This window comes from Charadrius vociferus, unplaced genomic scaffold (assembly GCF_000708025.1).
Source record: "Charadrius vociferus isolate BGI_N301 unplaced genomic scaffold, ASM70802v2 scaffold324, whole genome shotgun sequence".
Taxonomy (NCBI): Eukaryota; Metazoa; Chordata; class Aves; order Charadriiformes; family Charadriidae; genus Charadrius; species Charadrius vociferus.
The window spans coordinates 3,607,949-3,615,834 of NW_009648041.1; positions in this window are offsets into that span (position 1 = coordinate 3,607,949).

Genomic DNA, 7,886 nt, shown 5'->3' on the forward strand with positions numbered 1-7,886 from the left:
CGGCCCCCCCCCCCCCCCGGACGGGACTAGCCCCCCCGCTCTAGCCGTGCCCCCGGCGGGCAGACGGGCGCAGCCATGTTGGTGCCCCTGACCCGCGGTCAGGCGGTAGCGTGTCACCACTGCGCCTGTGCGAGGGCGCCGCGCATGCGCACGGCGAGCAGCGACGCCGCTGCCCGCAGCGCCGTTCATCCCTCTGCCCGTAGGGCGGGAGGGCGCCGGGCACTGGGCCTCACACGGGAGAGTTGGCGCCGTAAGGGCCAAAGCAGTCCGATATCACTGTGCGTTAATTAGTTCTTACTTAATGGTGATTTGCGGTGCGCTAGCAGCCGCGCCGCTCCAGAAAAGGGGAGAAGAGGCACTTCCGCTGCCACCTGCTCCGAAGGTGTGGCGGGGCCGGAGGTGCTGGTGGCCGCTGTGGTGGCCACGGTGGTTTCTTCCACCTGCGGCTGTCATCCGGTCAGAAAGCAAAACCCCGAGCCCAGCTGGAAAAAAAAAGGTGTTTTGCGGGGAAAATATTTCTGAGGTCACTTGGGGGTTTTTCCTCAGTTCACGGCTGCAGTGCGAACGCCCCATGCAGGGTCCTGCTGGCACCGTCCTGCGCAGACTTTCCCTGGGCCGTTCCTGCGGATAGCACATCGGAGCAACGCCTGGGGAAACCAATAAATCCTCCTGCCAGTTCCTGGGAAGTGTGTTGACTCTCCCTGGAAGGGAAGATGCCATTTTTCACTCCCATCCCATCAGAAACACCTTTGTGGTTTATATTTGTGTCTCTGAGGCCTCTACCCGTCTCCACAGAGGGCATTCAAATCCACAGTGGGTTCAAAAATTGCAGAGAGGATTTTGGCACTGAGTCCTTGCATAATCCTCACCCGGCAGGAAACCACACTTGAAATTACAGGAGATACGATTCTAGGGGAGGGAGAAGGCATAAATGTTGGAGAGCAGTATAGTGCATGCAGAGTTGGAAAATCGGCAGGTTTCAATTCCAGATTTCCTTGGCTGCCAGTGCATCGCTGGGGAAGACTTTGGACGTATTTCTCAGCATCAGTAACTGCCTTCAGGCAGCTCAGCTCTTCATCAAACTGCTAAGGGTGTTTGCAGGTGGGAAGCATCATGCTGTCCTGTCCGGTAATGTCTGCCATCAGCAGCGTAGTGATTGACATCAAAGTGGACTTGCCAATTCCAGCAAATTTATTACAGCTCTCCTGCAACGCTGTGATTTTTTTCTGATCTGCCTTAGTCCCCAGAGACGGGCGATATTAAAGCAGTCTTCATTTAATTTAGTCTTCATTTTCATGTGAGTGAAAAGCTCACAGCTCTGCAGGCAAAAATAGAAGGAAAATGAATGTATTATATTTCTCGATCTCCCTTGATTTTTAAGGCAGCTCTTTGGTTTTCTGGTTCTGACTCACAATTTTTTACAATAACCTGGTGGGTTATCAGTACTTTATTTTAATTTAGGCTTTGTTGTGTTTATCGAGGATCACTTAATGGTTTTGTATTGGGACATGATCAAACAAGTGGACTTCTTCGACATTACTAGCACACCTGTCCCCAGTATTGCTGTCTCACTACCTTTCCTCCAAAGCCTGTGATGTACATGAAGCCTAAGGCAGGCCAGTTTGCTGTCCTAGGAATTAATTCCTAAAAACTTTGGTTCTGATTCCTGGGAGAAGCGGGAGCCGCAGTTACATATTTCAGCTGTAATAGAGCGAAGACTGGACTGTGAGCAGTTATTATAGTAACACCCAGCAGAGTACCTGGCTTTCTGAAAGAACCCTGCTATTTAGTCAGAAATAAAAATGATCTGAAATCTACCATTTCCAGCTGCTGTTCTGGTAAGTGGCTAAATAAACATAAAAGCTGAAAGTTCCTCAGTTTCCAAGTCCATGTCTGTCATCAAATTAGGTACTCTGGAGCAATATTCAGGGAAAAATCAGACATCTGCAGTAAATGAAGCATGCGTTTAGAGTTACAGCTATCCCCATACAACCAAGTGATGGCAGCACTTAAAATGAGACCTTATTCCCCACGTGTGCCCAGGAGGTCTGTTGATGTAAAGGTTCTTGGGGTCATAGCAAGCATTTTTCACATTGTTCAGTGCTAAGCTTTCAGATATGCTCTGTGGCAGCAACTTTTATTTATCACCTTCTGTCAGAGGAACTGCTGCTGCATTAGAGAGGTCATAACCTCCTATTCTTCCAAGCCACTGTCCTGTCTTAAATGAACAAGTTCTGCTTAATGCCACAGGCCAAACATTAATCTTTGTGCTAAGTCCTTCAGTGGACTCCCCCTGAGCTTGCAGAGTAAGTTGAGTGAAGAAGAAGGTCCGTTTTTTCGCATCCTTTCTTCCTTGCAAGAAATCACCACAGGTGCTCCCTAGCATCTCCACTGCAAGTGAAGAAGATGGGCTGAGTAGAAAAACCCAGCACAGGCAAAGGAAGTGTCTGACTGCACCTGAATGATTGACTTTTGTCGTCCCATACCTTCGCTCAACCCTGCTTTCAGCTCGTTCATGGTCCTGTACCTTCTCCCAAGCCTGCTTCTGGCTGTGGCTGGAGCTCGGGGGCTGGAGGGTGAGCTGGGGAGGCTGAGGAACAGCACATAGTCCTTTTCCCAAGCACTGTGGGTGCAATGCCCTGCAGCAGAGGAGAGAATAGACAGTTGTGTCCACGCTGCTGCCAGTGCTGAGTCTGCCAGCATTGGAGTGGCTTGGTGGCCACTGGGTTTTCACTCAGCCTCTCCTTTCATGTCCTTTTTCGTTCCGTGCTCCTCTCTTTCTCTGTCCTTCCCTGCCCATGGCTGCAGGCTGGTAAGACTGCTTTTAAAAATGACCATTGTGCCTACAGCACCTCACCTGCTTCCCTCAGCCTTTGCAGCACATAAAAGCCTTGGCAAGAGATGAAAAGCCTTTTGATTGCAGTTTAAAGAACATATTGCATCTATGGATGCACTGAGTGGGATATGAGCTGCCAACAACATCGCAATCCTCTAGCTTGTACTCTGCAAAAAAAGAGAGATCATCGGGAACGAATATCGAGTCTTCTTTACCATAGAATACCAGGTTGGAAGAGACCTCAGGCATCACCTGGTCCAACCTTTCTTGGCAAAAGCACAGTCTAGATAAGGCGACCCAGCACCCGGTCCAGCTGAATCTTAAAAGTGTCCAATGGTGGGCGAATGCACCACTCCCCTGGGGAGATTATTGCAATGGCTGATTGTTCTCATTATGAACCATTTTCCTCTTGTGTCCAATTAGAATCTCCCCAGGAGTAACTTGTACCCATTAACCTTCGTCTTCTCCATGTGACTCCTTGTAAAAAGGGAGTCTCCACCTTCTTTGTAGCCACCCTTTAAATACTGGAGTGTGGTGATAAGGTGTCCCCTAAGCCTTCTTTTCTCAAGGATGAACAAACCCAACTTTCAGCCTTTCCTCATAAGGCATACTTCCTGGTCCTTTGATCATCTTTCTGGCCCTTCTCTGGACCCTGTCCAGCCTGTCCACAGCTTTTTTTGTACAGCAGGGACCGCAACTGAGCACAGTATTCCAGAGCTACTTAAGCACCATTTTGAATCAATTTCACATTATTAATTCTTCCACTGGTACAACAATGCTCATGTACAAAAGTGCCTGTATGTGTATATATATGCACGTCTATATGCCTGTTCATGTTTATTTCCCTCTCCTGTCTCTAGCTCCTATAGGATGTCTGACACCAGCAACAGAAGATATATTGATCTGGTCATAATATATTAAGGCTGCTGAAGAGCAGATGTTAAAAACAGGCTTCTTGGCATGTATCAGCCCCTTGTGGTATCAGTCACACACGTGTTCCAGTTTATTTATTAAAGCAATTGCTCTCCTCGTTCTGTTTATTGTCTTTCTCATGGGCAGTTCAGGCACGTCAGAGCCAACCCCTTCCAGTCAGTCAGCCCTTCTTGGTTCATCATTTTTGCTTCAGCTCGGACAACACCCTGCAACTCTTCCTTCCTGAGAAACTGGGCATGTCCCACTGTTCTTAAAAGCAGATGGAAATTTATCAGCTGCAAAAATTTATCCTGGCATAAATATAGTGAAAATAAAGATGCAGGGATCCCTTTAATTTGAGACTAAGCAGGTACATAATGGGGTCAGGAAGACCATCTGGAGGGGGAGTTTCAATGATACGGCCACATACAGCACCCAAGAGGCTGTGGTGCACCAGAGGAGCACAGCATGGTGGAGAGGGCCTGTTAATTCAGAGATTAGGAAGAAAACGTAACCCTTTGGCCATCAAAAACTTGTTTGTCCCATTTTATTACAAACGGCTGCAGAACTGTGAAATTAGTGTAGAGCAAAGGGCCTTCCCTAAGACCCCATACGCCAGTTCATAGGAGAGCAGCGTGCTTCCATGCCCTGGAAAGGTGTGACAGTGGTCCTTCTCCAGGAGACGGTGTTGTCACCATCCTCCTTAAACATCTGATGTGTGCGCACTAAGGTGAGGGCTCCTGCCGTACTCTTGCAGAAGCATGGGCTTATATTCTGCAGTTTGTTTCTGCCAGGGGTAGGGCTGCAATGCTCTCGTCCACAGCTTCAGCGTAATAAAATCCAAGAGGCCCCCTGACACCAAGTGGCCAGGGGCTCTTGCCCAAGGAAGCACAGTCCCGTGCCCAGTACTTATCCCCCAGGACTGGTACTTACCTCCAGCAGTCACCCCATTGCCTGCTGCCCCATAGCGCCTCTGCATGCCCAGTAGCTGTGCTGAAGACCTCTGCCCAGTTCCCTGGCTGTTGCGTGTGCTTCTGGAGCTGCCTCCTGCAGAAAAATGAAAATGAATTTAATATTATCCTAACATCTAGCCAGCAGTGGACAGCTGGACCTGGATGGACAGCAGTTTTTCCAGCCTCTCTTCATTTTGTCAGTCTCCCTTTTGCTGCCTTAACCTTCCTGGAAACTACAGGGAAGGCTGGTTTAACGTGGATTTTAAATTATTTTTTGCCACTCAGACACCGTAAGCTCCCCCTCACGCTTACAGTAGCGGTCCCTGTTCTTAAGAAATCTGGCAGGTTTTAGAAATTTTGCTGAAATACTAATTGCAGTAAATTTTTATGGAAACAGATGGGGGAACCAGACAGCCAGACATTTAATATCTCCTTTGAGTACTTAGCAACAGAAACACTAGTCCCCAAATTCATTAAGAAAAAAAGTGATTAATGAAGATGTAGATTTTGCATAATGATAGAACGCCTTAAACTGTACAACTTTCTGATGATCCTCATTTATTCTGCCTTATTGGCTGCCTGGACAATTGAAGATGAATAGTCTGGTAAAGACAGAAAACATGCATTTTAACTACGGGGTAAAGTAAGTGAAATAACGATCCAGTGGCAATGTAGTGACCTTTTCCATGTGAACACGTCTTCCAGAGCCTCTCCACAGTGAGTCTTACAGCACAGCTGAGTTAATCTAATATTTCCATTTAGCACATACGAGAAATGGAGGAAAATCTTAATTATGCCTGCATTTGTGGTTACAGTCCAAACCCCTGACACTGGAATCACTCACATCTGTTCTCAGTTCATTTTGTGGGCTGATGCAATAACTGAGTTGACTCGGGAAGCAGAGTTAAGAAAAAGTTTGCAATGGGATGGCCCTAAGCTGCCCAGACAGTTGTACGTTAGCAAATGGTCCCAGAGGAGCATCCCTAACATTCCCACTGAGCAGCTGGAACAGGAACACCAGGGTTCCTTTGGCCACCAAATTGATTCAGTTAGTCTCCTGGTGATTTAGTGCCTTCCTCTGTTTAAAAAAAGAGGGTTAACAGACCTGGTCTCTTCCAAAGGCTGCAGCCAATGTTAATGAAACACAGGGTGGGTTGTCCCCTCCTAGGAGAAGGAGTTGGAGCAACATTGGTGCTGGACCCACTGTCCCTCCCCTTCCAACTAGTATGGGCCAGCAGGAGACCAAGGCCATCCTGGTGGAGGCCCAGCACGACCCCTCAGGCTACTTTGCTGCACCTTTTTAAGGAAAGACTAAATTAAAATTGGATTTCCTTGAATTTCATGTTTTTGGAGAGCTGGACGTTGACCCCTCCCTGTTCCATGGGGATGGATAAATCCCCCATCCCGATGCCAGGGCCCAGCAGTGCCCTGAAGCGATGGAGGCCCTGGCTCTTGGGAGAGGTGTGTGGCTCTGGCTCAAGGATGACCCTCACCTCCACTGCTGAGCTCCCTCGGCCTCCTGGCAGAAATAAATTGCCATTGTTTCTGTACAGACAAGGAGCAATATTTTAGAAAATTAGTTCATTGCCAGCTGTTTGCTCAGCTCAGAGTTTTTATCAGCTAAATTCCTTCACTGGCTCCCAGGGAGCACAGTTGATGGGAAGTGCTTGCAATGACATATAGAGCAGCCACTGTGGCCAAAACGATCCATCCACCTATTGGGAGATGCTGCTGAAGAAAGGAGCTTAAGAGTTTATTTGAACAGCTGAACTTCAGCATGTAAACTACAGCTATTTTTTAAATGTAAACTGGAAAAATAAAGTTTGCTTTAAAAAAATGCGCTGTGTGCTTGGTGCTGTGTACTTGATACAATTCATTTTTAGTATCATTTACTTCAAGGAAAAGTCTTTCTCAATCTGTTTGGGCTGCTCAGAGGACAATGAAACAAAAGTAGGTGGATGGCAGTGCCCCTTGACAGGGAGGAAAGGGCTGAAGGGAGTACAGACTCTCATAAGGACTAGCTGCTGGGGCTCATGTTGCCTTCCCCAAAACTCCTGCACATCCCTTTTTGCCACCACTCCACTTGTAAGACCACATGAAGTTGTGCTTAATATTCCCCTTCTGCAGGGCCAGGGACAGCAGCAGAGTGGATGGAGGTGACCGCTCCATGGAGAATCCCATCCCTAAATCCAAAACAGAGAGAGGGTGTGTGCGCTGCCCTGTCCCTAAGGAGGAGGTCAGCAGTGAGGGAGGAAGGCTGCCTAACCTCATCTTCCTTTTCCATTTTCTAGTAACTGAGTCACCAATTGGAAGTCAAACCCACAGCGATGCCCCTGGAGGGAAGTGAAGCAGCAGCTCCAAAAGAGCAGGGAATGGGGCTTTGTCCGCACCCAGCTCCGTTCGGCAGGTTGTCCATACACCACAGAGCTCTGCTTACAAAACCCACACTACACAACATTATTTGTATGAGTGAGTGGCTTTGACAGCTTGGTGGCTCCACTACCTCTTTCTAGAAGACTCACCGTGTCTCCAGCAAGCCAAGGTCTCTGAGGGGACACGTGTAGCTCTTCCACTGGCTGAGGATCCATCGGCCAGCATTGCCCAGCTGAGCTATCAGCACCCTGCAGACCCAGCTCTCCTCCTCGCTGCTGTGCTGTGGCTTGTCATCTTAGCTGTCAAAATGCTGCTGTTGCTGACAAAAAGACAAAAGTAGCCATGTTACTCAGCAACTGGGTATTTTGCCGGGCTGCGGTTGCATGAGGTTTTCAGCCAGCAGCACCAGCGTTTGAGGGGTGTGTCAGAAAAAGCTAAGACAAACGGGGTTGTGGACAGCAGGTTTAAAAACACAAGACCTGGAAAAGCTGCAGAGGTCCGGGCACTGAAAGGGGTTGGAAAGCTCTGTATAAATATGTTGAGGGACTTAGTGCCCTGTACTGCCTTTGGATGCTCACCTGAAGTCCTCGTCCAGCACAGACTGCACCTCAACCTGGGCAAGTGCAAACCCCATCTGTACGCAATGCTTGATTTTGGATTATAATCAAGCACACGAGGTTACTAAAACATTTGTGGGCCTAAATGTTGGGCTAAGGCATTAATAGTGAAACGAGGCTGGGATTACAGTGATATGGAAGTACAATATGACAGGATCCTGGGAGTCTCAGCAGCGCCTAAAAATTTACAGGTTC